The sequence below is a fragment of the Bombina bombina genome, chromosome 11 (assembly GCF_027579735.1).
Source record: "Bombina bombina isolate aBomBom1 chromosome 11, aBomBom1.pri, whole genome shotgun sequence".
Lineage (NCBI taxonomy): Eukaryota > Metazoa > Chordata > Amphibia > Anura > Bombinatoridae > Bombina > Bombina bombina.
Genome location: NC_069509.1, coordinates 43,892,641 through 43,911,834, shown reverse-complemented (window position 1 = coordinate 43,911,834; position 19,194 = coordinate 43,892,641). Strand labels below are relative to the sequence as shown.

The window sequence follows — 19,194 nt, the reverse complement described above, 5'->3', positions numbered from 1 at the left end:
GAAAATTTATCAAGGGATTTTCCAAAATAGTAAAACCACTCACCGTTTTAACAGGCTCTACAACACCTTTCTCATGGGGTTCAGATGCTACACAAGCCTTCCGTTATTTGAAATCCAGATTTACCTCTACACCAATCCTTCAATTTCCCAATCCTTCACATCAATATACTCTAGAAGTTGATTCTTCCGATTTCGCCATTGGAGCAGTCCTCTCACAACAAAAATCTCTATCTGATCCTCTCCATCCAATTTCCTATTTTTCTAAATTAATGTCCCCTGCTGAACAAAATTATGCCATAGGGGATAAGGAGTTATTGGCCATCCGAGGTTCCCTTGAACACTGGAGACACCTCCTTGAAGGCACCACTCTGCCAATTAATATCTACACAGACCATAAGAACCTCCAGTATTTGCAATCTAATAAAACCTTATCTGCCAGACAGGTTCGTTGGAGTCTGTACTTTGACCGTTTTCAATTTCGTTATCATTTACAGACCTGCCAATAAAAACATCAAAGCTTTATCCCGGATACCAGAACGACCGACTCACATCCCTGTCAGAAAAGACATTGTTTCCCCTCAATGCTTCATTGGGTTCACTTCGACGATCTTGACTGACCTCCGCAAATACTGCAAGGAACATTCAAACCCACCTGAACCAACTTTAACCAAAATGCATGGCATTTACTACTATGATAAGAAAATCTTCATACCACCCTCCTTGAGAAAACAAATTATACAGACCTGCCATGACATTCCCTTAGCTGGACACCCAGGTCTTCAACGTACCTTGGATCTTGTTTCACGTACTTATTGGTGGCCACACATGAAATCCACCATTTCTGATCATATCGCCAGCTGTAGGACTTGTGTCACTTGCAAACCAGAAAGAAGACCACCTTTTGGCTTGCTCATGCCTATACCAGTCCCTAAAAAGCCTTGGCACCATGTTTCCATGGATTTTATTGTAGATTTACCACCATCAAAAAATCAAACAACTATCCTTGTGGTCATTGATTTATTCACTAAAATGGCTCATTTCATCCCTTTCCATAAACTTCCCACTTCTTCTGAAACTGCCACCCTGTTCATTGACCACATTATTAAGTTGCATGGGATACCTTCTATCCTGACGACAGATAGGGGTACACAATTCACCTCAAAATTTTGGAGTAAATTATGTGCCTTGATTAATATGGAACATCGTTTTACTACAGCTTTTCATCCCCAAACTAATGGGCAGTCAGAGAGGTTAAACCAGTGGCTCGAACACTTTCTCAGATGTTATTGTTCCTATCAACAGAACGATTGGATGAATTACCTCTCTATGGCCGAATTCGCCTACAATAACTTAACCAATGCATCTACAAAAATGACACCCTTCTTCGCAAACTATGCCTACCACCCTACCCTGACCTTCTCCACCTTTGCTTCATCTGATTCACCACCGCTGGATCAGCTCCACAATTCTCTGCAGGAGAATTTTAATGTCATCCAGGAGAACATTCGTTTGGCCCAAGAGAACCAGAAACATTATTATGACCTCAGGAGAAGGAAGCCACCTGAATACTCCCCAGGAGATTTAGTCTGGCTTTCTACTAAGAACTTGAGATTACAAGTTCCTTCCAAGAAGATGACCAGTCTCTTCATTGGACCCTTCCCTGTCCAAAGTGTTATCAACACCAATGCTGTCAAGCTACGTCTACCTAGTACTCTTAAGATTCATCCTACGTTTCACGTATCTTTATTAAAACCTTATACACCTGCAAGAGATGCACAAATTCTTCTGCCACCTACAAGCCTTCCTCTTCCTGATGATGAGTATGAAGTTGAATCCATTTTGGACTCCAGGATCTCCAGGGGTGTTCTGCAGTACTTGGTCAGGTGGAAAAATTATTCAAGTGATGAGGATTCTTGGGAGCCTCTCTCCAATCTCAACTCGCCTAGACTTCTCTCCTTGTTTCATCGTCGCCATCCTGATCGGCCTCGTCCATCCGCTGTGGAACAGCGTCCTTGAGGAGGGGGTTCTGTCAGGTTCTGCCTGGTTCAACCCATTTTTCTCCTAGCTACACCCACTACTTTCTGATTTGTTCCTCCTTCTTTAAGAGTGCCGCTCACCTGTTACACCTTGCTCAGTATTGATGATCTTCGCTACAGAGAGGTTTACCTGCCTGCTCAGCCTTTTCCTTCTCCACCTTATTATATGGAGTTCTGAGCCTTATCCTAAACAGCAACTTCTACTTTGGAATTTCATTCACAGCCTCTCTCTCTCTGCTTGTGGGGTAAAGTACCTATTGTATTTTTCTATTGCCTCTCGCTGCTTTCTTTTTACCGCAGCTCATACCCTCAGTGTTCATTCAGCCTGTCAGTGAGATTCTCCCGATTACGCTACACAGCGTGACGTCACTTCCAGGCCTGCTCCGGTCTCACTCTAACTACTCTGATTCACCTACGAAGGTAACCCTGCTTGCTCTCCTGGCTGTCTGCATTACCAAGGTACAAATTACTGCTAAACATCATATCTCATAACGTATGTACTGAGTCTTGTATTAAAGATAAGAAGTTTAATCATAAACTTTAAAGCCTTAACCGCAACTTCACTTGTCTGGTCCTGTTGCTCAAATGCTGCCTGTCTGAATCTTCATCTTGTTCTCATATCTCCTGTTATTATCTAAGGGTGATCTTAACAGTATATTATTTTTCTTATTCACTTTCTGCTGAATAAGTTATCAATGCTTGTTATATTATACTTACTCACATGACTGAAGGAAGCCTTTTCAGAAATAGAGGTTTTAGACAGTCCTGTGTAACATACATATTATTATTCATTCTGCAGTTGTGTTCCACCTAAACATATATTCACCAGTTCCTGATACTCCCAGGGGAAGGTGTCATCTAATGATGATATGGGAACGTGTAGAGAGGATATGACCCACTGAGAAAGCCCCAATGGGAAACGATAGGAGAGAGTCTTTCACTTACAACAAATTTAAAAGAGAATTTTAAAAGTAAAAGAAGCACTGTGACCCAGAGCTGAACAGGAGGGGACCTCAGAAAGTTCTAAGCCTTAGGGTAATAGGATCTTGATATGAAGAGGAGGGTGCAGCCCCCCCCCCCCCATGTGCAGGGAATGATCTTCTGAGATCTTGCAGGCTTGTTGTTGCTACTTCTAGCAGCTGCTGGCTGTTATCAGTAGCCATTTGTTTTAATGCAGTGAATAGGCAGTTAATGAGTGAAAGTGAATCCTAGGATTGCCTCTACCTTCTAAGTCCAGGGATCATTGGGTGGTTGTCTCGACTGGGTCAGTGTACCCAGCTGTTTACCTCCTTCCTCTCCCCTAGGCCCAGTAAGCCCTCCGTGAGAAATATGGGTTAAATATCAATGGGTCAGGTTTGGAAACATAGGTGTGCAGTGATCTTACCCTAATCCCAGATGGAGCGCTTCTTCCTATATTTACCCGGCTGTTGATGTACTCCTGAACTCTGGGTCTTGAGTCATATGCTGCAACCGGGACCCACTCAAAAACGTGCAGACACCTCAGATGAACTACTGCCCCAGTAAAACAGGTAAGTCTCTGACCAGACCTGGGTCCCCTAAGCCAGCCGAGGGGAGACAAATTTGAGCTGCAACGAGCTGGGACCATGCGGTACAAGTTAGGCCGACTGACGAAGACTTTAGAGGAGATGGCAAGATGGCGGCTTTTCGCGCCCTTTTGTCTGTAGCTCCTTCCGGGCCACTCTGCAGCGACACAGCCCGACTTTGTGTTGGAATTACGGCTGAACCAGACTCACCACTGCACTCAGCCCCAGCGAAGCAGAGGGAGGCTAATCGTCCATGTTGTTTTCCACAGTCACCGGTCTGATCGTAGGTAAACCCAGGTACCGGTTATGTCAGGGGGTCATTTCAAAGTTTAGTCCACTGTACCCGTTACAACATTGGCAGCTTCTGCTCCGGAGCGGAGTCCCGACCCTCCGGAGCCAACCTCAGTCAGATGCACTGAGAAGGAGGTGTAAAACTTTGTCGCTTTCACAGTGAAACGATTTCACTGTATAGTGTGACTCTTATAAATTCTTTCTATGGAAAGTCTGTCTTGTGTTAGTACCCCTAGCAGCCCAGGGACACACTGCCGAGTTTAATAACTTTAATATCAAGTCTCTTAGTAGATAAATTATAATTAAATCAGGCTTTTTCACAGGAGCTCTCACTTGCTGCGTCTACTCAGCTAGGCAGTTAGCTCCGCCCCCCGTTTCTTTAAATTTTGATGAATAGATATTACTCACCTGTATTTACTATTTTCACTGCCTATATATTTGTGGCTTGTAATGTGTTTTAATCACTTAGCTTGAGAAAGGGCTCTGCCCGAAATGTTGCCTAACGTCGTAAATTGCGATTGCGCTCATGTGTTTGCATTTACTTTTAACTCATAAAACGTGCTATTTCCATCGCATTCAAAAAGAAAAAAAATTCCAAAATTGTTTGCCCTTTATTGACAGCAAGTGTAACCAAGAGGGCCAATACTGTCTTTTGAGGGATATCATATAAAGTGGTGAGGCTCTTTTGTGCACAAGCAGAAATAAAATTAATTAAAAAAAATAATAAAAAAATAAAAAATGATCATCTGGCTATGCAGACACAATTCATATATTAATTTATTACATACATATCTAATGAAATAAACTTTATTGGGGTCTCTAGATATAACTGATTATCGTTCAAATTAAAGGTGTTGGAGGTCTGTGGATAGTAAGGGAGCTGAGGTTGAGCGGTTGAAAAACATTTGCTTCCAGCTTCATTCCCTGCCTGATCTTCCTGGCTCAACTGAAAACATAAAATCAAGGGTGCCTCTATGGTGCAATATTAAACTGACATTTAGTGAGGAATATATAAATACTATATAAAATACTATATATCATACTATATACTATACTAAAAACCACCTCCTAGTGTAGTATGTAAAGAATTCTACATACTAAAAGCTGCCCTTTACATGTGCGTAGTAACTAACGGCTAGATTACGAGTTTTGCGTTATGGGTGAAAAAGTAGTGTTATGGCTCCTTTTCACTACCGCTACTATTACGAGTCTTGTAGGTATAGCTGTACCGCACACTTTTTTGGCCGTCACGCAACGTAACTACCACAGCTTTTAAAAAGTCCTTTTTCAATGGGACTCACATATCGCCGGTATTACGAGTTTGCCTATCCGGCCAAAAAGTGAGCGGTACAGCCTATACCGTCAAGATCCATAATGTAAACTGAAAGTCAGTAGTTATGAGTTTTACGCTACAAAGCCGTAACATAAAACTCATAACTAAAGTGCTAAAAAGTACACTAACACCCATAAACTACCTATTAACCCCTAACCCCCTCCCGCATCGCAAACACTAAATTAAAATTAAAAAACCCTAATCTGCCGCTCCGGACATCGCTGCCACTATAATAAACATATTATCCCCTATACCGCCATACTCCTGCATTGCAAACACTAGTTAAATATTTTTAACCCCCAATCTGCTGTCCCTAACATCGCTGCAACCTACATTACTGTTATTAACCCCTAATCTGCCAACCCCAATGTCGCCGCCACTATACTACAGTTATTAACCCCTAAACCTAACCCTAACCCTAACGTAACCCTAACACCCACTAACTTTAATATAATTAAAATTAATCTAAATAAAAATTACTAACATTAACTAAATAATACCTATATAAAACTAAATACTTACCTGTAAAATAAACCTAAGATAGCTACAATATAACTAATAGTTACATTGTAGCTACCTTAGGTGTTATTTTTATTTTACAGCTAAGTTTGTATTTATTGCAACTAGGTAGACTAGTTAGTAAATAGTTATTAACTATTTACTAGCTACCTAGTTAAAATAAATACAAATTTACCTGTAAAATAAAACCTAACCTGATTTACACTAACACCTAACATTACAATAAAATTAACTAAATTACATTAAATATAATGACCTAAATTACAAAAAAATAATAAATTCTAAATTACAAAAAAAATAAACACTTAATTACAGAAGATAAAAAATAAATGATCAAATATTTAAACTAATTACACCTAATCTAATAGCCCTTTCAAAATAAAAAAAAGCCCCCACAAAATAAAAAAAACCCTAGCCTAAACTAAACTGCCAATGGCCCTTAAAAAGGGCCATTTGCGGGGCATTGCCCCAAAGAAATCAGCTCTCTTACCTGTGAATGTTTTTACAAACAACCCCCCCAACAGTAAAACCCACCACCCACACAACCAACCCCCCAAATAAAATACTCTCTAAAAAAACCTAAGCTCCCCAAAAGAGCATTTGGATGGGCATTGCCCTTAAAAGGACATTTAGCTCTTTTACTGCCCAAAGAACCTAATCTACAAATAAAACCCACCCAATAAACCCTTAAAAAATCCTAACATTAACCCCCGAAGACCCACTTACAGTTTTTGAAGACCCGACATCCATTCTCATCCAAACGGCAGAAGTCCTCATCTAAGCCGGCAGAAGTCTTCATCCAAGCGGGTCGAAGTCTTCATCCAAGCGGGCCAAAGTCGTCCTCTAGATGGGCAGAAGTCTTCTTCCAGATGGCATCTTCTATCTTCATCCATCCGACGTGGAGCAGCTCCATCTTCAAGAATTCCGGCATGGAGCATCCTCTTCTTTCCACGGCGACTACAGAATGAAGCTTCCTTTAAGGGACATCATCCAAGATTGCCATCAGCCAATAGGATTTTTTCAACATTAGTTCCGATAGAATTCCATCAGCCAATTAGAATTCAAGGGACGCCATCTTGGATGACGTCCCTTAAAGGAACCTTCATTCTGTAGTCGCCTTGGAAAGAAGAGGATGCTCTGCAGCAGATATCTTGAAGATGGAGCTGCTCCGTGTCGGATGGATGAAGGTAGAAGATGCCATCTGGAAGAAGACTTCTGCCCGCCTGGAGGACGACTTTGGCCCGCTTGGATGAAGACTTCGGCCCGCTTGGATGAAGACTTCTGCTGGCTTCGATGAGGACTTCTGCTGCTTGGATCAGGATGGATGTCGGGTCTTCAAAAACTGTAAGTGGATCTTTGGGGGTTAGTGTTAGGATTTTTTAAGGGTTTATTGGGTGGGTTTTATTTTTAGATTAGGGTCTTTGGGCAGTTAAATAGCTAAATGCCCTTTTAAGGACAATGCCCATCCAAATGCCCTTTTTCAGGGTAATGGGGAGCTTAGGTTTTTGGGGGGTTGGTTGTGTGGGTGATGGGTTTTACTGTTGGGGGGTTGTTTATTTATTTTTTTACAGGTAAAAGAGCAGATTTCTTTGGGGCAATGCCCCGCAAAAGGACCTTTTAAGGCCATTGGCAGTTTAGTTTAGGCTAGGGTTTTTTTTTATTTGGGGGGGGGGCTTTTTTAATTTTATAGGGCTATTAGATTAGGTGTAATTAGTTTAAATATTTGATAATTTATTTTTTATTTTTTGTAATTTAGTGTTTATTTTCTTTTGTAATTTAGAATTTATTATTTTTTGTAATTTAGATAATTGTATTTAATTAATGTAATTTAGTTAATTTTATTGTAATGTTAGGTGTTAGTGTAACTCAGGTTAGGTTTTATTTTACAGGTAAATTTGTATTTATTTTAACTAGGTAGTTAGTAAATAGTTAATAACTATTTACTAACCAGTCTACCTAGTTAAAATAAATACAAACTTAGCTGTAAAATAAAAATAACACCTAAGATAGCTACAATGTAACTATTAGTTATATTGTAGCTAGCTTAGGTTTATTTTACAGGTAAGTATTTAGTTTTAAATAGGTATTATTTAGGTATTAATTGTAATTTTTATTTAGATTAATTTTAATTATATTAAAGTTAGTGGGTGTTAGGGTTATGGTTACGTTAGGGTTAGACTTAGACTTAGGGTTAGGTTTATGGTTTAATAACTTTAGTATAGTGTCAGCGACGTTGGTGGCGGTAGATTAGGGGTTAATAAGTGTAGGTAGGTAGCGACGACATTGGGGCGGCAGATTAGGTGTTAATAACAGTAATGTAGGTGGCAGCGAGGTCAGGGGCAGCAGATTAGGGGTTAATAAGTATAATGTAGGTGACGGCAATGTCGGGGGCAGCAGATTAGGGGTGTTTAGACTCTGGGTTTATGTTAGGGTGTTAGGTTTAAACATAACTTTTTCTTTCCCCATAGGAATCAATGGGGCTGCGTTACGCAGCTTTACGCTCCATTATTGCAGGTGTTAGGCTTTTTTTTTAGCCGGCTCTCCCATTGATTTCTATGGGGAAATCGTGCATGAGCACGTAAAAGCAGCTCACTGCAGCGCTGGTATTTGGGAGCAATATGGAACTCCAAGGAGCTCAACGCTGCAATATTGCAAACCTGTAATACCAGCGCTGTTAAAGGTGAGTGGTGGAAATAACTTGCAAGTTAGTAGAGAGCTTGCCATAATGAAAAACGCATAATTTAGCTGTTAGTTTGTTGCTACATTCTTGAAATAGTATTTAGATTGTCTACATACTACACTGGAGGTGGTTTTCTTTTTTTTTTCTTTTCCTATTCTCTATACAGGATAACTCCGGCCAAACATCCAGCTGGGAGGCTGCTAATACTTCTAGCCCATGTTGTCAGCACTTATTTAAGTGCCCTTGACTTTTGAGTAGTATTTATTTATTCCTCATTGAGGGCTAGATTACAAGTGTACCGCTCTAGCTTGAGTGTAAACTTCGCTAGATGAAGGCTTTTTGAGTGCTTTGGCTTGTGCGCATATTACAAGTTGAAAGAAAATAGTTAGCACATTGAAGAATATGATCTAATTATTGTAAAATTAATATTGATATATATATATATATATAAAATGTTTTTTTTGTAAAATCTCTCTCTCTTTCTCTCTCTCTTTCTCTCTCTCTCTCGCTCTCTCTCTCTCTCTCTCTCTCTCTCTCTCTCAAGTGACTGGTTAATGCTCCCCCAAGCTTGTGATTTTACTTTGGGCTTAGTGCAATTAACCAGAGGTCAGACCTTGGTTAAAGTTAAAATATAACTAAAATAAATGAGTGAGCGCTAACAGCTTAAAAGGCTAAGTAATCAGTTGGGTGAGATAGATAAAAATCAGTTTAATACAGGGATATAAAACAATCTAGATAATACAATGATTCTGTCAAGATAATACAAAAGATTCTGCCAAATCATTGTATTATCTAGATTGTTTTATATCCCTGTATTAAACTGATTTTTATCTATCTCACCCAACTGATTACTTAGCCTTTTAAGCTGTTAGCGCTCACTCATTTATTTTAGTTATATTTTATCCCAAGCCCACTAGGGGGCTCTTGTCAGGCATCCGTGTGTCACTACTGGATACCTCTCCTTGTGACCGTGTGTCACTACTGAATACCTCTCCTTGTGACCGTATGTCACTGCCTTGCTTTCAAAAGAGATCCTGTGTCGTTCTATCTTCCAGGCCTTTTACTTGTCAGCATACAAGTTGGTAGAAAGACGTAATTAAATTAACCAAATGGTATCGCAGCACGCCATCGAAATACAGGTTTCCTCAAACATCAGAGGGGGAGGCCACGCAAACGTGCGTCTCACTTGTAATACCAGTGCACATTTATGTGGGGAGGGTATGTGTGTGGAGTATATGTTTATGTATAATGTGTGTAGTGTGTGTGCGTGCATTTTTCACTATATTGAATTTTTTTTCTAGTCACTTCCCCTAGTATTATGATCCTAGCAATGCCCTTCACCAACATCAAACATATTATCTTGTCAAAACTGCACAGGGGGAAAACAGATAAAATCAAAAGAGGAAAATTAAATATAAATATAATTAAACCTATTTACCTGTTTTCTTTAATTTTTTCAGGTACAAGATAATGGAAACAGCACTAAAGAACCGCAGTTCTAATTAAGCACAAACTCAGACGTCTCTCAATAACACTATCTATCCAATCCCCCCTAGTCAGCCACGGAGGAGTAAAACTAAGCTGAGCCAGTGCCCCAAAGTATACTTATACAACTTACAAACATTAAGTGGTTCAGGGTTTTAACCTCTCAGTGCACATTGCTGCTCTTTACCACTCCTATATTAAGGAATCCAATAAGTGGACAAGCCAGCTGCAGCAGCACAACCAGGAGGATCAATCAGGCTGTGAAAAGCCCCCTTGCTGTCATCATACCTCATGTGCTGAGGTTGGTACAAGTGAGTACTCATTTGGCTTATGATCATGTTTTAATTCTGTGGAATCATAACATACTGCACCAGGATCCTTGTGTTTGTGCGCCCTTCCCTCTTCTGTTGGTCTTAGATTCTGCTGGGATTTCCCTTGTGAGGGATTCATTTTGCTTTGGGGATTAGGCTGCGAGACACTTTGGATCTGTTCTTCCCACACATCAACTAAAGACTGATTGGGTGCCACATAGGAGGACTGTACATCTACAGAGACTGGTGTTCTCACATAATCCCTAAGGGATTACTTAGTCACTAGCGCTAATACTACCTCTGTGTGTTCCATATATATATATACAGTATCCCACAAAAGTGAGTACACCCCTCACATTTTTGTAAATATTTTATTATATCTTTTCATGTGACAACACTGAAGAAATGACACTTTGCTACAATGTAAAGTAGTTAGTGTACAGCCTGTATAACAGTGTAAATTTGCATTCCCCTCAAAATAACTCAACACACAGCCATTAATGTGCAAACCATTGGCAACAAAAGTGAGTACACCCCTAAGTGAAAATGTCCAAATTAGGCCCAATTATCAATTTTCCCTCCCCGGTATCATGTGACTCGTTAGTGTTACAAGGTCTCAGGTGTGAATGGGGAGCAGGTGTGTTAAATTTGGTGTTATCACTCTCACACTGTCTCATACTGATCACTGGAAGTTCAAGATGGCACCTCATGGCAAAGAACTCTCTTGAGGATCTGAAAAAAAGAATTGTTACTCTATATAAAGATGGCATAGGCTATACGAAGATTGCCAAGACCCTGAAATTGAGCTGCAGGATGTTGGACAAGACCATACAGTGGTTTCACAGGCCAGGTTCAATTCAGATCAGGCCTCTCCATGGTCGACCAAAGAAGTTGAGTGCATGTGCTCAGCGTCATATTTAGAGGTTGTTTTTGATAAATAGACGTATGCGTGCTGCCAGCATTGCTGCAGAGGCTGAAAATCCCCTCCCTTCTGAGACTGGGCCGCAGGGCAGTATTCCAACATGATAATGACCCCAAACACACCTTCAAGACGACCACTGCCTTGCTAAACAAGCTGAGGGTAAAGGTGATGGACTGGCCAAGCATGTCTCCAGACCTAAAACCTATTGAGCATCTGTGGGGCATCCTCAAATGGAAGGTATGGGAACGCAAGGTTTCTAACATCCACCAGCTCTGTGATGTCGTCATGGAGGAGTGGAAGAGGACTCCAGTGGCAACCTGTGAAGCTCTGGTGAACTCCATGCCCAAGAGGGTTAAGGCAGTGCTGAAAAATAATGGTGGCCACACAAAATATTGACTCTTTGGTCCCAATTTGGACATCACTTTTGTTGTACTTTTGTACTCACGTTTGATGCCAACGGTTTAGACATTAATGGCTGTGTGTTGAGTTATTTTGAGGTGACAGCAAATTTACACTGTTATACAGGCTGTACACTCACTACTTTACATTGTAGCAAAGTGTAATTTCTTCAGTGTTGTCACATGAAAAGATATAATAAAATATTTACAAAAAAATGAGGGGTGTACTCACTTTTGTGGGATATTGTATATATCTATATATAATCAATAAATAGCACTCCACTTGTAATCTAGCCCATTGTCCCCTTGTAGCCTGCTGTGCACTTTATAAATTCAGTATAGTAATAATCAGTGGTGGCTGGTGACTTTTTAAGATGGCGTGGTGCTAGCTATTTCAATCTGTGTGTATATATATTATATACACACACAAACATATACAGGCCCATTTATCAAGCTCCGTACGGAGCTTGAAGGGCCGTGTTTCTGGCGAGACTTCAGACTCGCCAGAAACACAACTTATGAAGCAGCGGTCTAAAGACCGCTGCTCCATAACCCTGTCCGCCTGCTCAGAGCAGGCGGACAGGAATCGCCGGAAATCAACCCGATCGAATACAATCGGGTTGATTGACACCCCCCTGCTGGTGGCCAATTGGCCGCGAGTCAGCAGGGGGCGGCATTGCACCAGCAGCTCTTGTGAGCTGCTGGTGCAATGTTAAATGCGGAGAGCGTATTGCTCTCCGCATTTAGCGAGGTGTTGCGGACCTGATCGGCAGTGTCGGATCAGGTCCGCAGCACCTTTGATAAATTGGGGTCATAGACATAAGCAAATGGGGTTATGTACTGTGCATGTGCTTGAGTCAGAGCTGTATGCATCAATCAGCTTCTCTGTATGCACCTAGATCAATGACAGCTACATGCAGAAAGTACAGATTTTGAAGTTCAAAAAGCATGAGGTACTTAAATAAAGATATATTATGACATACAAATGGTACAGCAAACTAATGACAGCTAGAGATAATGTGTTACAACCTCAGCAAAAGGAGACAATATTTTACACACCACACACACACAAACACATACATACACAAACACACACACATACATACACAAACACACACACACACAAACACATACATACACACACAAAAATACACACACATACATACATGCATATACATACACATACAAACACACACAAATATATATACACACACACACACACTCACACACACACAAGGGGGCCGATATATCATGGCCCGAATGGGGCCATATACCGCTGCTCCTTAACTCGTCCACTGCCTCTGAGACTGCGGACATCAACCCGCCAGATAGAATACAATCAGTTTATTGACACCCCCTGCTAGCGGACGATTGGCCACGAATCTGCAGGTAGTGATATTGCACAAGCAGTTTACCAGAACTGCGTGTGCAATGATAAATGTCGACAGCATATGCTGTCGTCATTTATCGATATCTGGCGGACATGATCGTTAAAGCGGATCATGTCCGCCAGACAAATGATAAATCGGCCCCATACATACAAACACATACATATACACACACACATGCAAAAATGGTTTTAAAATTCTTCTCAGTAAGAAGATAAGATGGCTGCTGGTTTAACAGTCCCTACTGGAAATAGGAGGGTTAATTAGCAGAAGTGGTTCCCGGCTTACAGTTCTTTTAGAGAGAGACACAGATTTATTTGCCGAGGTGACTGCCAGCTCAATACACACAATAATTCACAGTCTCAGTACACCACATAGACGGTCACGGTCGTTACCTTTATAATCCTGCAGGGCAGCCCAGCCATAAAACTCCTCTCACTAAAAAGATAAGGAGGCTGCTAGTTTTACAGTCCCTACTGGATCAGGAGGATTAATTGGCAGAAGCCATTGCAGGCTCACAGTTCTGTTAGAGAAGCGCTGCAGCGGCTGCACTGCGACTGATCAATGTCTGTGCACACTTTGATCAACAGGCTGCTCACATTTATTTGCCGAGATGACAAATAAAATTCATATATTAGATCATCAAGACTGCCTTCTCACTGGGCAATAAAGCACAGGATCTTGTGGAATCTTTCATAAGGAATTGCCTCACTAACGGCTCCCATCAGAATAACCACCATGCAGTCCCTTGATCTGTACATACACACAGGTTGGAAGTCCCTGACTGCTCATTAGATAGTACAGGAATTACTCTGTCAGCTTTGTTTTGCCAAGCTCAGCAAATGCGCCACACAGTGGGAGGTTTACAGATCTTTTAGAGAGGCCCTGCAGCGGCTGCACTCATCAATGTCTTTGAACACTTTGAGATGGCAGTCTTGATGATCTAATAGGATAATTTTATTTGTCACCTCAGCAGATAAATCTGAGCAGCCTGTTGATTAAAGTGTGCACAGACATTGATCAGTCACAGTACGGCTGCTGCAGCGCCTCTCTAACAGAACACTGAGCCTACAATGACTTCTGCCAATTAATATTTTTCCCTATGAGAAACACAGAATCACACCTCATGATCAATACAAAAGGACATTCATGAATCACGGACATTCATTTATTAATCCTGCAGGGGCAACCATCTTGCCTTAAATTACAGAAAATTTGCAATTGCTGCATGCAAGTTTGCATTGGTCTAGTTTTATAAAAAAGTTATCTCATACCTGTCATTGTTTCTTCGCTCTGTCTGTGAACTTATCTAATTTGCTATACTGATTTGCTCCATGTAGACTTTTCCCAGGCCCCCACATGCTCTTTTCAGGCAATAGGAGCTCAGAAGACCATCTGTGCCTAGACGTCCTTATGCTAACAGATGGGTGACATCAAAAATCATTTAAAGGCATAAACAAAGCATGTGCAAAGTCCTCTCATACAGGGCAGATTACCAAAACGCCATGCCTGAGAGAACTTTCCAAATGCAAGTTTTTTTTATTGTTTTTTTTTATTTTTTTTATTGTTTATAAAAGAAAAGCAACCTAAAAAAACTATTAAAACACCTATTACTATTCAAAACAACAAACAAGAACAGATGCGCCACATGGCCCAATATTGTAGGTTCCAGAGAATGGTAAATCTGCTATATAATTGCACTCACATGTATTGAAGCACCTCAAATGGTGCAAATGACATAGTTATTAATATCAATTTGATATCTATCTCCTCTGGGTGATATCTAACAGTCTTCTGACTATTGTTGTGCCAACTCTATCTTATTTTTTTATTATTTTTTATATATTTTTAATCTTTTATTACTTATTATTTATTATTATTTTTGCATTACTTGGTGATATTTTATCTATCTATCTATCTATCTATCTATCTATCTATCTATCTATCTATCTATCTATCTATCTATCTATCTATCTATATATCTATATATATATATATATATATATATATATATATATATATATATATACCATATACCCTTATATAGATATATCTGTCTATATAGCAAGCAATTGAAACTAGTTATATCTGCACAATTCACTTACGGCTAGATTTGGAGTTTGGCGGTAAAAGGGCTGTTAACGCTCCGCGGGTTTTTTTCTGGCCGCACCATAAATTTAACTCTGGTATCGAGAGTTCAAACAAATGCTGCGTTAGGCTCCAAAAAAGGAGCGTAGAGCATTTTTACCGCAAATGCAACTCTCGATACCAGAGTTGCTTACGGACGCGGCCGGCCTCAAAAACGTGCTCGTGCACGATTCTCCCATAGGAAACAATGGGGCTGTTTGAGCTGAAAAAAAACCTAACACCTGCAAAAAAGCAGCGTTCAGCTCCTAACGCAGCCCCATTGTTTCCTATGGGGAAACACTTCCTACGTCTGCACCTAACACTCTAACATGTACCCCGAGTCTAAACACCCCTAGCCTTACACTTATTAACCCCTAATCTGCCGCCCCCGCTATCGCTGACCCCTGCATTACACTTTTAACCCCTAATCTGCCGCTCCGTAAACCGCCGCCACCTACGTTATCCCTATGTACCCCTAATCTGCTGCCCTAACATCGCCGACCCCTATGTTATATTTATTAACCCCTAATCTGCCCCCCACAACGTCGCCGACACCTACCTACACTTATTAACCCCTAATCTGCCGAGCGGACCTGAGCGCTACTATAATAAAGTTATTAACCCCTAATCCGCCTCACTAACCCTATCATAAATAGTATTAACCCCTAATCTGCCCTCCCTAACATCGCCGACACCTACCTTCAATTATTAACCCCTAATCTGCCGACCGGAGCTCACCGCTATTCTAATAAATGTATTAACCCCTAAAGCTAAGTCTAACCCTAACACTAACACCCCCCTAAGTTAAATATAATTTTTATCTAACGAAATAAATTAACTCTTATTAAATAAATGATTCCTATTTAAAGCTAAATACTTACCTGTAAAATAAACCCTAATATAGCTACAATATAAATTACATTTATATTATAGCTATTTTAGGATTAATATTTATTTTACAGGTAACTTTGTATTTATTTTAACCAGGTACAATAGCTATTAAATAGTTAAGAACTATTTAATAGTTACCTAGTTAAAATAATTACAAATTTACCTGTAAAATAAATCCTAACCTAAGATATAATTAAACCTAACACTACCCTATCAATAAAATAATTAAATAAACTACCTACAATTACCTACAATTAACCTAACACTACACTATCAATAAATTAATTAAACACAATTGCTACAAATAAATACAATTAAATAAACTATCTAAAGTACAAAAAATAAAAAAGAACTAAGTTACAGAAAATAAAAAAATATTTACAAACATAAGAAAAATATTACAACAATTTTAAACTAATTACACCTACTCTAAGCCCCCTAATAAAATAACAAAGACCCCCAAAATAAAAAATTCCCTACCCTATTCTAAAATACAAAAATTACAAGCTCTTTTACCTTACCAGCCCTGAACAGGGCCCTTTGCGGGGCATGCCCCAAGAATTTCAGCTCTTTTGCCTGTAAAAAAAAACATACAATACCCCCCCCCAACATTACAACCCACCACCCACATACCCCTAATCTAACCCAAACCCCCTTAAATAAACCTAACACTAATCCCCTGAAGATCTTCCTACCTTGTCTTCACCATCCAGGTATCACCGATCCGTCCTGGCTCCAAGATCTTCATCCAACCCAAGCGGGGGTTGGCGATCCATAATCCGGTGCTCCAAAGTCTTCCTCCTATCCGGCAAGAAGAGGACATCCGGACCGGCAAACATCTTCTCCAAGCGGCATCTTCTATGTTCTTCCATCCGATGACGACCGGCTCCATCTTGAAGACCTCCAGCGCGGATCCATCCTCTTCTTCCGACGACTAGACGACGAATGACGGTTCCTTTAAGGGACGTCATCCAAGATGGCGTCCCTCGAATTCCGATTGGCTGATAGGATTCTATCAGCCAATCGGAATTAAGGTAGGAATTTTCTGATTGGCTGATGGAATCAGCCAATCAGAATCAAGTTCAATCCGATTGGCTGATCCAATCAGCCAATCAGATTGAGCTCGCATTCTATTGGCTGATCGGAACAGCCAATAGAATGCGAGCTCAATCTGATTGGCTGATTGGATCAGCCAATCGGATTGAACTTGATTCTGATTGGCTGATTCCATCAGCCAATCAGAAAATTCCTACCTTAATTCCGATTGGCTGATAGAATCCTATCAGCCAATCGGAATTCGAGGGACGCCATCTTGGATGACGTCCCTTAAAGGAACCGTCATTCGTCGTCTAGTCGTCGGAAGAAGAGGATGGATCCGCGCTGGAGGTCTTCAAGATGGAGCCGGTCGTCATCGGATGGAAGAACATAGAAGATGCCGCTTGGAGAAGATGTTTGCCGGTCCGGATGTCCTCTTCTTGCCGGATAGGAGGAAGACTTTGGAGCACCGGATTATGGATCGCCAACCCCCGCTTGGGTTGGATGAAGATCTTGGAGCCAGGACGGATCGGTGATACCTGGATGGTGAAGACAAGGTAGGAAGATCTTCAGGGGATTAGTGTTAGGTTTATTTAAGGGGGTTTGGGTTAGATTAGGGGTATGTGGGTGGTGGGTTGTAATGTTGGGGGGGGGTATTGTATGTTTTTTTTTACAGGCAAAAGAGCTGAAATTCTTGGGGCATGCCCCGCAAAGGGCCCTGTTCAGGGCTGGTAAGGTAAAAGAGCTTGTAATTTTTGTATTTTAGAATAGGGTAGGGAATTTTTTATTTTGGGGGTCTTTGTTATTTTATTAGGGGGCTTAGAGTAGGTGTAATTAGTTTAAAATTGTTGTAATATTTTTCTTATGTTTGTAAATATTTTTTTATTTTCTGTAACTTAGTTCTTTTTTATTTTTTGTACTTTAGATAGTTTATTTAATTGTATTTATTTGTAGCAATTGTGTTTAATTAATTTATTGATAGTGTAGTGTTAGGTTAATTGTAGGTAATTGTAGGTAGTTTATTTAATTATTTTATTGATAGGGTAGTGTTAGGTTTAATTATATCTTAGGTTAGGATTTATTTTACAGGTAAATTTGTAATTATTTTAACTAGGTAACTATTAAATAGTTCTTAACTATTTAATAGCTATTGTACCTGGTTAAAATAAATACAAAGTTACCTGTAAAATAAATATTAATCCTAAAATAGCTATAATATAAATGTAATTTATATTGTAGCTATATTAGGATTTATTTTACAGGTAAGTATTTAGCTTTAAATAGGAATCATTTATTTAATAAGAGTTAATTTATTTCGTTAGATAAAAATTATATTTAACTTAGGGGGGTGTTAGTGTTAGGGTTAGACTTAGCTTTAGGGGTTAATACATTTATTAGAATAGCGGTGAGCTCCGGTCGGCAGATTAGGGGTTAATAATTGAAGGTAGGTGTCGGCGATGTTAGGGAGGGCAGATTAGGGGTTAATACTATTTATGATAGGGTTAGTGAGGCGGATTAGGGGTTAATAACTTTATTATAGTAGCGCTCAGGTCCGCTCGGCAGATTAGGGGTTAATAAGTGTAGGTAGGTGTCGGCGACGTTGTGGGGGGCAGATTAGGGGTTAATAAATATAACATAGGGGTCGGCGATGTTAGGGGCAGAAGATTAGGGGTACATAGGGATAACGTAGGTGGCGGCGATTTGCGGTCGGAAGATTAGGGGTTAATTATTTTAAGTAGCTTGCGGCGACGTTGTGGGGGGCAAGTTAGGGGTTAATAAATATAATATAGGGGTCGGCGGGGTTAGGGGCAGCAGATTAGGGGTACATAAGTATAACGTAGGTGGCGGTCGGCAGATTAGGGGTTAAAAATTTTAATCGAGTGGCGGCGATGTGGGGGGACCTCGGTTTAGGGGTACATAGGTAGTTTATGGGTGTTAGTGTACTTTAGGGCACAGTAGTTAAGAGCTTTATAAACCGGCGTTAGCCAGAAAGCTCTTAACTCCTGCTTTTTTCTGGCGGCTGGAATCTTGTCGTTAGAGCTCTAACGCTCACTGCAGAAACGACTCTAAATACCAGCGTTAGAAAGATCCCATTGAAAAGATAGGCTACGCAAATGGCGTAGGGGGATCTGCGGTATGGAAAAGTCGCGGCTGTAAAGTGAGCGTTAGACCCTTTAATCACTGACTCCAAATACCAGCGGGCGGCCAAAACCAGCGTTAGGAGCCTCTAACGC

The 19,194-nt window shown here is 40.4% G+C and overlaps 1 gene segment (V, D, J or C); it reads right to left on the bottom strand.

Annotated features, from left to right (window-relative positions):
* The window catches only part of LOC128642500 (Ig heavy chain C region-like), a 211,315-nt gene that overhangs the window by 153,373 nt on the left and 38,748 nt on the right, over positions 1-19,194 (bottom strand).